Source organism: Oryctolagus cuniculus, chromosome 9 (assembly GCF_051225735.1).
Source record: "Oryctolagus cuniculus isolate XC-2025 breed Fujian yellow rabbit chromosome 9, ASM5122573v1, whole genome shotgun sequence".
Classification (NCBI taxonomy): domain Eukaryota; kingdom Metazoa; phylum Chordata; class Mammalia; order Lagomorpha; family Leporidae; genus Oryctolagus; species Oryctolagus cuniculus.
The window spans coordinates 129,523,821-129,539,492 of NC_142875.1; the positions used below are offsets into that span (position 1 = coordinate 129,523,821).

At 41.9% G+C, this 15,672-nt stretch overlaps 1 protein-coding gene and 1 pseudogene across 14 annotated transcripts in view; both read left to right on the forward strand.

Annotated features, from left to right (window-relative positions):
• The window catches only part of LOC103348950 (uncharacterized), a 395,863-nt gene that overhangs the window by 285,546 nt on the left and 94,645 nt on the right, over positions 1-15,672 (forward strand). The gene's annotated exons all lie outside the window — the stretch shown is intronic.
• Positions 3,554-3,734, forward strand: LOC127492242 (U2 spliceosomal RNA; annotated as a pseudogene).

Here is a 15,672-nt window from a genome sequence, read left to right on the forward strand (position 1 = left end):
TATCCCTGTACCTGCTGCTATCCCTACAGTCCACACTAAGGAATACATGTAACTCCTGCTGTATAATTTTAGATGTCAAATGATTATGGTTATATAGAAAGAGCAAATAGAAAATTTAGTTGCATTCTGTCTGCTTTACATTTTATTCTGTGTTTGTTGGAAAAAGATACAAAGGCTTGACTGTGTGGGCAGGAAGAAAAACATTTCTAAATTCAGACAAAACTTAAAAATAATAATCTTCTCTGTTCACAAAGGAAACAAAATGTACATTCACTTAATAATGTTTGACAAAAAAGGACACATAGTACCTCTGAGGCTTGACCAAATTTTGACATTTACTGTCTGTCTTTCCATTGTCCCTCCCCCACAGTGTGTGCGTGTGTGTGTGTGTTTGTCTGCGTGGGTCCACACTGTTTCAGTTTTGTTCAGTACAGAGTTGAGATCACAGAGTATGAATTGGGGGCAGTATGAGAGTGGACTGTAGACCACATGGCACATCTGACAGTACAGATGACTTAGGCTGGGTTCAGAGCACAGACCCTGACACACCATGTTGTTGGGAAAAACACCAGGAGATGTCCCTGACCTTGAAAAGGTTGCCGTCTCCATCCTGTGCTGTCCCTGCTTTCTGCTGATCATTCCGAGGCCATCATCCATGCAACAAGTATTTATTCAGGTGTGAAGGGAGGAGCTTGTGGTGATCCTTGTCTCCCAAGCCTGCACTGGACCCAAAGGGAACCCAGTTGACATTCCAGTGCAGAATCTCGATTCCTTTTTTTTTTTTTTAAGATTTATTTATTTGAGAGCTAGAATTACACAGAGAAAAGAGAGACAGAGATATCTTTAATCCACTGGTTCACTCCCCCAGGTGGCTGCAATGGCCCAGGCTTCTCCAGGATGAATGTAGGAGCCAGGATCTTAGCAGGGGCCCGAATACTTGGGCCATCCTCTCCTGTTTTTCTAGGCAATTAGCAGAGAACTGGATCAGAAGTGGAGAAACCAGGACTTGAACTTGAGCCCGTATGGGATGCTGGTGTCACAGGCAATGGCTTCACCTGCTACTCCAGAGTGCTGGCCATGGAAGCTGTATTCCTTACTTGTCTTTCAGACTGTACTGATCTTGAACTTCCTTCCCTAGAATGAATATAATACAGAAAGGTGTAGGCTACTGTAACTGCAGATCCACTTTCTCAACATGGCATTTTAAGGGTCCCCTCTCCTGTAGTATGGTATATAAAAATAGATTTACCTAAAGCAGAAGGAATTAAACTGTTAATGTAAGTAGAACTTGAATAGGTCATTCCATAGTTCTGCTTTGATTTTAAAAAAATAGAAATTCTAAGTGGACATTATTACAAAGCTATATAGTATATACTTTGTCTTCACAATTTTCATTTTTTACATTTAGTTGATTTTAAAATAGATATTTTAAAAATAGATTTATGTTTCATTTGAGATGATAAAGGCTTAAGCATTTCTTATATTTCTATGTAATGTGGTCCATAAATAAGCCTCATTTTTTCTTCCTATATATTTTAATCATTAGCCTTTCAAAAATCCTGCAAGCTCTATCTAACTTACAGGTGTCCATCCAAGCACTGTAAGATGAGCAGTAGAAACAAGCTCTGTCCTGAGATGGATGGGTTAGAAGGAGTGTAATTCACCCACAGATGTTAATGTTCCTTAAAGAGTGACATGTGGGGCCGGCGCCATGGCTCACTTGGTTAATCCTCCACCTGCAACGCCTGCATCCTGTATGGGCACCAGGTTCTAGTCCTGGTTGCTCCTCTTCCAGTCCAGCTCTCTACTGTGGCCTGGGAGGGCAGTGGAGGATGGCCCAAGTGCTTGGGCCCCTGCATCCACATGGGAGACCAGGAGAAGCACCTGGCTCCTGGCTTCAGATCGGCGCAGCGCTGGCCGTAATGGTTATTTGGGAAGTGAACCAACGGAAGGAGGACTTTTCTCTCTGTCTCTGTCTCTCTCACTGTCTAAATCTGCCTTTTAAATAAATAAATAAGAAAAAATAATGACATATTCCCTGGCCTGAGGAAACACAATGTGTAAGTAATACTGATATTTCAACTGCATGGGACTTTAAACACCCACCCACTTGTCTTCATAAGGAAGTCATAGTTTCATTCATAGTTTCATTCTTAGAAAGCCTCATATTCATAGTTATAGTACATATGTCAGTGAAGTGCTATTCATTTGATTTCTATGGTAGAGATACAGTTCTTCAGGTTTTATTTAATTAATTTTTAAAAGATTATTTATTTGAAAGGTGGAGTTAGAGAGAGAGGGAGAGATCTTCCATGTTCTGGCTCACTCCCCAAATAGTTGCAACAGCCAGAGCTGGGCCAGGCTGAAGCCAGGAGCCCACAGCTTTTTTTGGGTCTCCCATGTGGTTGCAGGAACGCATGCATTTGTGTCATTTTCCACTGCTTTCTCAGTCGCAGTAGCAGGCAGCTGGGTATGAAGTGGAGAAGCCGGGATTTGAACCAGCACCCATATGGGATGCTGGCGATGCAGGAGGCAGCTTAAGCTATTGTGCCACAACTCCAGCCTTATTAATTAATTTTGCCACAAGGATGCCATGGACCCAAGCACGTGAGCCATCACTGCCATCTTTCAGTCTGCATTAGCAGACAGAAAGAGCTGAGATTTGAACCCAGGTTCTTCCTGGGAGGGTACAGTGTTCTAGCATCAGAGTCGTAACCAGGAGACTAAATGCCTGCCTCCAGCTTTTGGTTTTGATCTGCTCAAATTGGCAACAAGTCAGTATAGGAAATCAATTACTTGATCTATTTTGCTCCAGGGCATCTAAATTGCTTCAAATCTGTCTTGGGTTTTATTTTACCATAAATATAATTTTTGCTATAAAATATGCTTAGCTTGATTCAAAGGGCAATTTAAGTACCAGAAAGTATTATTTTCAGGGAGCCTATCTGAAAGAGTGCTAGGATTTCACAGGAGTGAGGGCCACAGGAGAGGGACAAAATTAATATTTATTGGGGCTGGTGCTGTGACACAGCAGGTTAATGCCCTGGCCTGAAGCACCAGCATCTCGTATGGGTGCTGATTCAAGACCCGCTGCTCCACTTCTGATCCAGCTCTGCTGGGAAAGCAGCAGAAGATGGCCCAAATCCTGGGGCCCCTGCACCCCTATGGAAGACCCAGAAGAAGCTCCTGGCTTTGGATCGATACAGCTCCGGCCGTTGTGGCCAATTGGAGAGTGAGCCATCAGATGGAAGACCTCTCTCCCTCACTCTCTCTCTCTGCCTCTCCTCTCTCTGTGTATGTCTGACTTTCAAATAAATAAATAAATATTTAAAAAAATTGATATTTACTGGTAATAACTCATGAATATTAATCTCATTCTGCAGTCTTGTAGGGAAGCATGCTTTTCATTTTTTAACTTGGTAAATGGAGGCATTCACTAGGAATCATAACTCTGATTGAGAAACTATTTTCAGTTCCATATTTCACATTAATCACCAGTATGTACCAGTGGCAAAAATTATGTTCCAAAGTTAGTTTTGATCTTTGGCAGATTATCACTTCTTGGCCTTTTGGCTAAGATCAAGTGTAGGATCATTGGCAGATTGACTTGATAAGACCTGAGAAATTGTTCCCTTTACTTTCATTTAATGCATCACATGATCCAGATTTTTATTAAAAGGTGTCATGATTTTCAGGAGTTTAGATTTCAGGTATTTGTATTTTGAGAGACCAGAGGGCAAAGTTAAGAAACCATGAGAAGTTATGGAAAGGATGAATCTTTGACTCTATATAAAGATTTTCTAACAGCTATTAAAAATGGGATGTACTGACTTCTAAGGCAGTAAATGGTGTACGTTTGGAAATGTCAGTCAAAGGCTGCAAGAACACCTGCCAGAGGTGTTATTGTGAATGGGGTTCTTGCTCTGCAAGGTTAGGCTCAGTGGCTTTATGTAACTTGTGTTCTGCAAAGGCCAAGTACTAGCATAGACTTTTAAAATACCATTTTATAAAAAAGACTTTATATTTGAAAGTTAGAGACAGAGAGGGACACACACACACACACACACACACAGTGAGAGAGAGGTGTCTTCAATCCTCTGGTTCACTCTGCAAATGACTGCAATGGCCAGGGATGGGCCAGACTGAAGCCGAGAGACAGGAGCGTCTTCTGGATCTCCCTGTGGGTGACAGGGACTCCAACACTCAGGCCACCCTCTGCTGCTTTACCTAGCCAGTTTAGAGTGGAGCTGGATCAGGAGTATAGTAGCCAGGACTTGAACCAGTGCCCTTATGTAACATTGATGTCACAGGTAGTAGCTCAACCTGCTATACCACAATGCCAGCTCCTAAAATATTTTTAGCAAAATCCTTTCTTTATATGTAGGCAAGGGGTAGAAGTAATAATAAAATGAAAAGATGTCTGTTTCACGCATATTAAATTTTAAAATAATCACAGATCATTAAAACTGTAATAGTGTATCTGTATGTATTAATGACCACAAGTAAGAGAGTGAATTTTTGTGGGAGGAGGTCTAGCTTGTTTTACGTAGTGGAATGATATTCAGTTGCATCCGTCAGGATTTCATTATTTTTTATAGCTGAGTAATATATATATATAATATGTCTTATATATAATATATGTAAGTATACTTATAAGTATTACTTATAATTATTATTGGTATAGTATAATAATATATATGTATACTTATAAGTATTCATATATGAGTAATATATTATATACATATATTAATATATGTATAAATGTTATATTAATATATATGATATATATTATATTGTGTGTATATATATGTATATATATATATATATGCACCACAGTTTCTTTATCCAGTCATCAGTTGATGGACATCTGGGTTGGGTTGGTTCCATATCTTACCTGTTGTGAATTGAGTTGCTGTAAACATGGCAGTGCAGGTAACTCTTTAATATGCTGCTTCTGTTTCCTTTGCATATATTTCCAGGAATGGTATAACTGGGTCATATAGTAGATCTATTTTCAGTTTTCTGAGGAATCTCCATACTGACTTCCATAATGGTTATACCAGTTTACATTCCCACAAACAGTGCATTAGGGTATATTTTCCACATCCTCATTAGCATTTATTATTTAAAAAATTTTAGATGGGATTGGTCTTTAATTTGCTTTGAACTTCAACTCTTTAAGACTCCATTTAATTACACCCTTTCTTGTTAGCAGAATAAATGACTTTGCTTTTGTATTTCTATAGAATTGTGATGAATATATTTAAATTGTTTTCAGAATTTATATTCATCCTGTGTCTCCTGGTAGGCTTTCGAGCCCTGGAAAGCTGTGCCTGTGTTCCATGCATATTTGTGTTTTTAACACTCAGCATCATGTTTGATGCAATGTCTGTGCTTGTCACAGCTACCAACACAAAGCCACCTCAAATACAGTACTAGGGCTCCGTCCATGCTACAGCGGTATTCTGTATATGCTGTTATTCATGTCAATATTATTATTCCCATTACTGGAGGGGAAACAGAAGCCCAAGCTTGGCCACAGTTACCAGGCTGTGTAAGTGATAGAACCCTTGGAATATGAATTCAGGCAGGAAGGGTGTCCGGATTCCAGCACCAAGCACCCTTTACTTTCACTGAGCAGGCCGGTTTCTTTAAGCTAAGTTTTGATCTAAGATTTCTGGGAGTCTCACCTTAGGTCTTGGCCAATTAACACTCTCATAAATCTCCTGGGAAGACAAATTTAAGTTTATTGGGAATCATTTGTCTTTTGTGCTTAAAAAGTGACTTATGTATTGTGGACAATAATCCTGTCTGTTGGGAAAAAAACCTCTCACACTTTGCCTTGAAATGGTGAACTTGGTTTACAAAAATGGCAATTAGAGATTCTGTTTACCTTCAACACCACCAACAAAAAAGGGTAAGGTACTCCTTTTGTGCATGAATTGCGAATTTTATTGGAATTGAGATTTCTAGACATAGGATTATAGCAAATATTTCAAGAAACAGCCATGCTTTGGTAAAACTTGCTGCAAAGGCTTTGTGAAACTATTTTATGAGCCTCAAGAAGAAAGAAGGCATGCATGGGGAGAACCATACACCTGCCATCTTGAAGCAGATAACTGACAGTGTGATGAACCTTAGACCTCTACTGCTGTTAGCAACAAATGCAGATCGCTGTAGAAGGCAGGATGGTCCAGTTTCGGTAATGAAGTTGTAGGTTGTAGGAAAGTAAAATCTAAGTCTTAAAGATCTTATATGTTATTTTGAGATGCAAGGCTTAATTTCTGCAGGATTCTCACGTGACCCTACTTCCTCCTTCTGTTTATCAACATACCCAGGTGATTTCTTCAGTCAATATTATTTTGGACAAAGCAACTATTCTTCATTTAATCTAATCAGCAACCGAGGGCTACTTTGAATTGTACTTTGTTAAACAGAACTTTCATGCAGTTTTCTGGTAGTTTATTTTGTGAACTTTCTACTCTTTCTTTCTACTCTTAAGCCATTCTTTACATTGTTCATTTCCCAACTGTCTGGGAATGAACACTACCTAAAGGTAAATGTCTCCCAAGTGAATGCAATGTAAGGCAGGTATTGGAAACTGATACTTTTGGTGTTTTTTAAAACTCTTTTAAATTGCTACCAGGATTGAACTGGAAGTTAGATATTAACTCACTCTAAACTCAACTTATGGTGCTTGGAATAAGTCTTTTATTTTGTTATTATGTTTTAAATACTTCTAGCAGTTCATGTAAGACTTTAAGATGTGTGCTAAATAATTAATTATTGTGAACATGTTAATTAGTAGCCACAATTATTGAATTTCAAATATAAACGAGTGACCCACTCTATCATCTTTTTTATTTTTATTTATTTTTTTTTTATTTTTTTTTATTTTTTGACAGGCAGAGTGGACAGTGAGAGAGAGAGACAGAGAGAAAGGTCTTCCTTTGCCGTTGGTTCACCCTCCAATGGCCGCCGCGGCCGGCGCGCTGCGGCCGGCGCACCGCGCTGATCCGATGGCAGGAGCCAGGAGCCAGGTGCTTTTCCTGGTCTCCCATGGGGTGCAGGACCCAAGCACCTGGGCCATCCTCCACTGCACTCCCTGGCCACAGCAGAGGGCTGGCCTGGAAGAGGGGCAACCGGGACAGAATCCGGCGCCCCGACCGGGACTAGAACCCGGTGTGCCGGCGCCGCTAGGCGGAGGATTAGCCTAGTGAGCCGCGGCGCCGGCCATCCCACTCTATCATCTATCTATCCACATGTCTATCATCTAGTGCTTTGAAAAATGATTGCTATGGGATGTGAGAAAAGTGCTACTGTGAATGCTGGAGCTGAGATATGCATGGCGATGCAGCTTCCCTCTTGGTCATAGGAATCCTTGCAGTCAGAGCTCGGAGCTGCTCTGTAGGAAGCTGAAGGGACGTCAGGCCGCGTGGACATGACATTGTCAGCAGCTCTAATTCAGCTCACAGCAGTAGCCCAGGTCGGCTGCAAGCTCCGTGAGTGACCCATCTTAGTCGCTGTACCTATTTGAGACTTAGCTGAAGGCTCCATTGGAGGTAGCAGAGTTCAGCCCCGTTCCAAATGGAGTTTAGGGTTGGGTGTTTGGTAAAATGGTCAAGACCCCCCTTTGGGACATCTGCTTCCTGTATCTGAGTGCCTAAGTTTGAGTCCCAGCTCTGTTCTTGATTGCACCTTTCTGCTAATGTGTCCCTTGGGACATAATGGGAATGGTACAAGTACTTGGGCCCCTGTTACCAAGTGGGAGATAGGTATTGAGGTTCCAGATCCTGGCTTTGTCCTGTGCCAGCCGTGGCTGTTGCAGGCATTTGGGGAGGGAACAAGCAGACTGGACCTCTCTTTCTTTCTGCTTTTCAACAACAAAACCAAAACAACTGATTTTAAATGACATGACATACCCTGTACTGGAACTTGTGCGATGAGCCATTCCTGAATTTCTGACCCACAGGATTTGTGAGAATAAACCAATGAATACTGATTCCAAGGTACCAAGTTTGGGGTAGCCTGTTGCTAATTAGCAATTAAGCCAGCTCAGGTTTAACAAACAGAAAGCAGAGAGGGAAAGCTCCAGACTAAGTATCTAGGTGGAGGAGGAGCCCGAGTTGATGACTGTCAACTCAGGCAGTGATCCGGGTGTGCATTTCAGTGTGCATTCCTTCAGCTCCTCTGTGAATAGCACACTAGGTCCTCTCCAAATAAACTGGTGGGCGACGTCCTGACTGTCCTGGTAGGGAGACAGGTGACTGAGGACAGAGAATAACGAAGTGCGTCTACCAGTAATGACTGTGGGGGGTCAGGGACAGTTGACTGGGGTTGAGGCTGGTGAGAAAGTATCGATTAAGAAGCAGACTTGAACTGAGTTTGGAAAGACTGTAGATAAGCGGGTGGGAGAAGAGAAGGTCCCAGATGGGCAACAGCATGGGCAGGCATGAGGATGGCTGTGCACGTGGCCAGCTGGGGCTAGGAAGGGGTCTTCTAGCTGAAATAGAAATCTGTTGGATTCAACAGGGAGTCACTGGGATTGGAAAGGAGTACGAGAGGAGCTTGATAGTGATATTTTAGAAATGTTCCTGTGTGCCGATGAAATTTGAGAAAGGATAGAAGCCTTTTAGTGCTTGTCCATCTTTACACTTTTGCTTTTAACCATCTCTAATACTTGTTTTCTGGAAGCTTGCCATATATTTATTTGGTTATTTTTTCCTTAGAAATGTTACTTCTTTGTTTGAATTGTACACCCTCCTAGCCCCCTAAAATATGTTTTATTGCTAGATAGCTGGCACTGTAGGGTTCTTCAGGGAACCAGAAGCACAGGATGTCTGTATGTGTGTGTATGAGTGTATATATAAAATATTATATATTTTTAAAAATTTTTAAAATGTTTATGTAAAAGAGAAATGGGATGGGGGAGTGGAGAGAAAGAGACAGAGACAGAGAGAATCTCCCATGAGCTGGTTCATTCCCCCAAATGGCTCCAATGGCCGGGGCTCGGCCATGTGGAAGCCAGGAGACAGAATCTCCATCCACATCTCTGGCAAGGGCTCAAGTATCTGGGCCATTATCTACTACTTTCCCAGGTACATTAGCAGAAAGCTGAATCAGAAGCAGAGCAACTGGGACTTGAACCGTACTCTGATATGGGTTGCCAGCATTGCAAGTGGTGGCTTTACCCACTGTGCCATGGTGACAAAACCAAAGAGACTCATGTTAAGGAATTCATGGCCAAGTCCAAATATGCAGTATGGGCTGGCAGGTGAAAGACTCGAGGAAGAGCTGATGTGCAGTGCCGGCCCAGAGGACGTCAGCAGACCCCCCGTGGCTTGGGAAGGGCAGTGTTTTGTTCAGGTAGTGATTTCAGTGTCAGTCCCAGGACACCCTCATGGAAGCATCCAGAATAATGTCTGGTTGACTCTCAGGACGACACATGCCTGTCGAATTGGCACAAAACAGCTGGACACATAGGATGTTTTAGAAAAACATTGGAGACACAGGGACATCAAGGCACACTGATTCATGTTCTGTTAGTGACACATCCCTTCCAAGTCCCATGATGCGTGCTAACCAGTAGTGTCGCTTGGCCTGCCTGTTCCTCTGGCTGCTTATGCTTTGCTGTGCATGCAAAGTGCTGACCTTCCTAGAAATCTTTTTCTGCTACAGAGGGGGCTACAGGGAGTCCAAGGAGTGATCAGTGGTTTGAGCAGCTCATGGCCAGGCAGAAGAGGGGAGGATTGGAGGGCACAGGATAGACCACACTGAAAGATCAACACATCCGAACGTGCCGCTGTAGCAGTGAGTTTTGGTGCAGCTAACACACTGCTTGAGCTGCCCGAGTGCCTTAGCAGAGTGCCTGGGGCCCAGCACTGGCTCCGGTCCACTCTCCAGCTTCCTATAATGTCGCCTTGGGGGGCAGCAGGTGATGGCTCAAGCAATTGTGTTGCTGCCACCCTCATGGGAGACCTGCACTGTGTTCTGGGTTTCTGACTTTGGCTGGAACTGTGGGCATCTGGGGAGTAAAGCAAGAGATGGGAGCTGTCTCTCTTTGTCTATCCATGTGTCTCTTCCTCTAAAAGTAAATAAATTAATTTAAAAAAGAAAAAAGCTTCCTCCTTTGAAAGGCAGTGCTACCTCTGGAAGGAGAGTGGCAGAGTCTTGTGAATGCAAATTTCTTGATCATGTTGCTTTATCACTGATTTTTAAGTTATTTATAGAAGATTTGGGAAGTATTTGGAAGGTATAAAGATCATGAATCAAACACCCTTATACAGAGAACTTCAAAAACCTTATGCAAAATGGAGTTTGTTTAACTTGTTTAGTTTTTAAACTCTTGAGATTATACATAGGTGGGATCTTCAGAAAGTTTTTAAAAACATGTATTATGAAAAACTTACGCAAGGATTTCAAAAACTTTTGCAGCAAAACAAACTTCCCTTTCAGTTCTGTTTTTCAAACTTTTTGAAATACCCCCGTATTATCATTTTATTTAATAAAAAGAAAATTGCTATTTCTTGAGAGGTAGTGAGGGCTTCAGTGGGTGGTCATGGTGGATTGTTGAGCAGGAATAAAAGTCGTGCAGAGAGCTTTTGGCTGTGTATAGAGAAATGACTTGCGAAATTTCTGTTTATCGTTCTTAACTTTCCTTTATGGTTTCTATCACTTATGTTTGTATCTCTAGACAAAAGCTTGTTCAGTTTTGCATATTTTAGAGCCCATATAAATGGGATCACACTGTGTTAATCTTCTGCCACTTACTTGTTCTTTTAATATGTTCCTGAGGTTTGTTCATGTTGTTGTGTATAGCCACAATTTATTCAATTAATTGCAGTCAAGCGTTCATTGTATGAATATACCACTCCTTGCCATTAACTGCACTTTTCTCTTTTCCTTATTAGATGGAGCACTTTTTAAGGGAGGAGGAGAAGTTGTTTTTTATCATTGTACACTTGGCACAGACTTGGCCAAAGCAGTCAGCACATAGAGCATTAAATAGTTTTTAAAAATTTTTCCTTTCTTTTATTTGACAGAAAGAGAGACAGAGAGAGAAATATCTGCTGCTTTATTCCCAGAAGCACAGAACAGCCAGGGCTGGTCCAGGCTGAAGCCAGGCCGCCTCCCAGGCTGTGTGCTAGTAGGAAGCTGGAACAGGAGTGAACCAGAAGGGACTAAAGCATGCGCTATGACGGGGGCTATGGGTGGCCCAAGTAGCAACCTAGTTGTGTGAGCCTAACTGCTGTGATACCCTAAAGGAGTAACTTAGACCGTATATACCTCTTGTGCCATTAGAGGGCAGTCCTCAGGCAAAAACTCTGGGCACGGGTTTTTCATTTTAGACTGCATTGATGTATTCTGAGGTTCCAGGCCTCCCCAGTGGGCTCTGATAGGCACAGCAGAGACAGTTTTGTTTTGTGACTTTAAATGGTGATGTCCTTACAGGTGATCTTTGGGTGGTCAGTCTGGAACGGAAGAAGGAGGGTGGTCTCAGACTGCTGTCTTCCTGAGGAGATGTGCTGACACATGGTGCATAATAATAATAATGTTGCATAATAATAATAATAATGTTGCATAGTAGTAATAATGCTGCATAATAAGCACTTAATGCCTTAGCAGCAGGACAGACAATTAGCTACTCAACAGAACAGGTAATTTCTCAGATTTGTTCTTTGTGTAAAGAAACAAAACAAAACAAAACACCTTGGGGTGTATATTTTTTCTCTTTCTGAGCCACTCTCCTGTGTTCCTGGAAGTGGGGTAGCAGAAGATGAGGTTGATTTGAGGGCTGTGTGTTTTCCAGGCACAGCACTCTCCAAATCCTCGCCTTCATTACTATAGATTTTGTTATATTATCCTCTCCTCAGGAAGTACCATTTTATAATACATCTCCTTAATCAAGAAAAATAAGAAACTGCATGTTTCATAATGTGTTTTCCTGTTGAGCAACCACTAGCGCTCCTTTTCAGCTGTAGTTGACCCCACTGAGTTAAAATTTAAGCTTTAAACTAATGCTTCCAGACTCGTGACTGCGGGTTCTTAGGAGACTGAAGACTGTTGCTAGAAGTTGAAAATGCTTCAAACCTTCTCCAGACTGAAGACACTGATGGATAGAAAGTGTACACAAATATTCAAATGTAGGTGGAGGCAAGCATGTTGAATAAAATAAGAATGCATGTTAAAGTCTTGTTAAATACGTTTGAAGGCATTGCTGCTTTTACATTTTTGTTTGACTTTATTTGTGTGGATGTGCGTAGTTCTGAATAGTCACTGGGGGTCCACTGCAAGTGCTGTGGTCTGAATGTTGGTGGCTCCCCCAAAATCCTATGCTGACCGCTTGTCACCAGTGTGTTGCGTTTAGGAAGTGGTGGGCTTCGGGAAGTATCTAGGGCTCGAAGGCTGAGCTCTCATAAGAGGAATGAGTGCCCTTTTTAAAGAGGAAATGGTGTGCTGTCCTGCCCTTTCTACCGTGGGAAGACATACAGAGGTGTGTGTAGGAAGAATAGGTCTTCCCAGACACCAGATCTGCCGGCACCTGGATCAGGGTCTCTCCCACCTCCAGAGCTGCAGGGGCCAGTGTGTGCGGTTCAGAGCTCTCTATCTGTAGTGGTGTCTGACAGCAGCCTGAACTGACCGACAGGAAGCACAACTTCAGTCTCAGGCTCTGGACCCTCATCCTGCCTGTTCATTTCACCTATTTCTTCTGGTATTTATCATCGTATTTCTAAACAATATGTGTGTGCTACCATTTCTTTTTTTTATTTAGTAAATATAAATTTCCAAAGTACAGTTTATGGATTACAATGGCTCCCCCCCCCATAATTTCCCTCCCACTTGCAGCCCTCCCTCTCCCATTCCATTCACATCAAGATTCATTTTCAATTATCTTTATATACAGAAGATTGATTTAGTATATATTAAGTAAAGATTTCATCAGTTTGCACCCACACAGAAACACAAAGTGTAAAATACTGTTTCAGTACTAGTTATAGCATTACTTCACATTGGACAACACACTAAGGACAGATCCCACATGAGAAGTAAGTACACAGTGACTCCTGTTGTTCACTTAACAATTTGACACTCTTGTTTATGGCGTCAGTAATCTCCCTAGGCTCTAGTCATGAGTTGCCAAGGCTATGGAAGCCTTTTGAGTTCGCCGACTTCGATCTTATTCCGACAGGGTCATAGTCAAAGTGGAAGTTCTCTCCTCCCTTCAGAGAAAGGTACCTCCTTCTTTGATGGCCTGTTCTTTCCACTGGGATCTCACTCGCAGAGATCTTTCATTTAGGTCTTCTTTTTACCATTTCTTGATATTTTTTTTAGTTTTAGATTTAACTCATTGAACTTCTATCAGAAAGAGCAGGATTTAGTTCTCTTCCCTTCTTGTCATTGGCATGATTATGAAAAGTAATCAGACTTTACATTCTTTTGATTAAAAAAATCTAAGTCGTGTAATTATATAATATGTTTGCAATTCCACTTTTAACAAATTTTAGTGTTTTGCTCTTTTTGGGAAATTATAACAATGATTTTGACATTGACTTAAGTAGTTCCATCCTTACCACTAATAATATACCGCTAATTTCTCCACTTAAAGTATGTGTATTATATTAGAATTGTCAGGTTGTGTTCTGTTACAAATATCTGCAAATCCCTATCATTTGTTCGTTTGTTGTTGGACTAGTTGTTCCCTGAAGCTGTGTTCTACTGCCAGCACAATGCCTTCCTCTTCTTTCTTTCATTCTAGAAGTAAGTCCTCTCTGTGTTGGAGAGCACAAGAGGCACTATTTGAGGTCTCGTATGTCTGAAGGCTTCTTCTCTGTATGCTGAGCCATGACTGGTAGTTGGGGTAGACACAGAAGTCTACTTTGGATATCATTTCACTAAGAATTTTTACAGACATTGCTACATTTTCTTCAGACTTCATTTCTGTGTTACATGATACCTGTTATGGCTTGGAAAATAATTCAGATGTTCCTCACATGGTCAAGTCTTGACCCTCCCCCCAAGTCTATGTTCATGGATTAAGGCTGGAGTTTAGTGTATTAAGGATGGAATCATAGTGGCTGCAAGTGGGTTCTTGGGAGGTGGTTAGATTGCATTAGTTTCTGTGATTCTGCGGCAATCACTGTGGCTATATAGAGAGACATATAGCCGTGAGGGCAGTGTGTGCCCTGTGTCTCTGCATCCTGACTCCTGTGTTATCTTCCCTCCCTTGCCAGATGCCTAAACCAATGTGTCCACCTGACCTTGGACTGTGAACCTCCAAACCGTGTGCCAGCGTAAGCCTCCATCCTTCTCAAGCAGCTCCTGTTAGTATTACGGTTAAAATGATAAAAAGCTGACTAACAACACCATTCTGATCCTCCTTCCATTGTCTGTGACCTATTTTTATTGAAATTTTTGTGTTTTCTCCTCTGAAAGTTCTTAAGGCTCTGTGTTTGATTCCAGTGTTCGTTTCATTTATTTATTCATTATTTATATACTTATTTATCTTAAAGTCTAGAGAGAGAGAGAGAGAGGAAGAGAGAGAGGAAGAGAGAGAAAGATCCTCTGTCATGTGGTTTACCCCCTAAATGGCTGCAAGAGTGAGGATGGAGTGTTTGGGGGCCGTCAGGGAAGTCACATTTCTCCATGAGAGCCTTGGGAGGATATGGATTTCTGAGCCCACGATTGTGGGGTGGGCAGTTGGGACAGTACGGCTAGAAAGGCATTTCAGTGTATCACTTAGGTTCAGGGCTGTGTGAGGAAGGGCACATATAAACTTGCCTTTTGGTATGTTGTGTTTCTCTAACCATCCACAAGGTAGAGAGAAACAGCCCGACTGGGTAAACCCTGGATCAGAATCCACCCTCACATATTGCATGACTGCCCTTTTTCGGGCGATCACCTTATACGGAAAAGTTCTGAAGAGCTGGATCACTGGATCATTTACTCCTAGGTTCAACGTGATATTAAGCCATCTTGTCCATTTTCTTCAGTTTCTACGCATTGTTTTGGATCCTTCATCTTTCATAGTTTTCTGGTTGTATGCATTCTCCCTTGGATTACGCTCAAGTTCAATTTCTTCAGTACACATAATGTTAAGTTTCCAGCTTGTTAGGAGACCCCAGCAGTTCTGATAATTCCTGTTTATTTTAGGAATTTTAAACAGCAGTTGGAAGCAGCATTTCTACACAATGCCTCGCCCACACATTGTGAAAGCTGTCTCTGAGAATGTCATCTGTTTACTGATGCAAACCCTACATCATCCAAGGGCCTTTTGAATGAGAATTTTATCAGCTCATGTTGAATTACCACACCGGTTTCACTGGCAGAGCTGTGAGCACCACCAGCCAGCACACCCTCCGCACGTGGAGGTGAAGCAGCTACTCCGTGTTGTGGGAGTGCATTTGTGTGTGCTGGTTCATGTGTCTGTGTGTCTTTATGTCTGTGCCGTCAGCAGTCTTTCCTAGTGAAATAATACTGAGTTTTTTTCTCTGCATTCTGCTAAAGTGCTTTCTGTTCTAGGTATTCAGTAACACAGACAAATGTTCCTTGTGTAAGTAATGCCTCAGACTAAGGTGGAGCTCGACTTCTATGCATCACATTGAAAAAATACTTGAGGGGGTGGTCATGTGTCACAGCAGTTAGGATGCCATCGGGAAAGCCGCATCTTATACT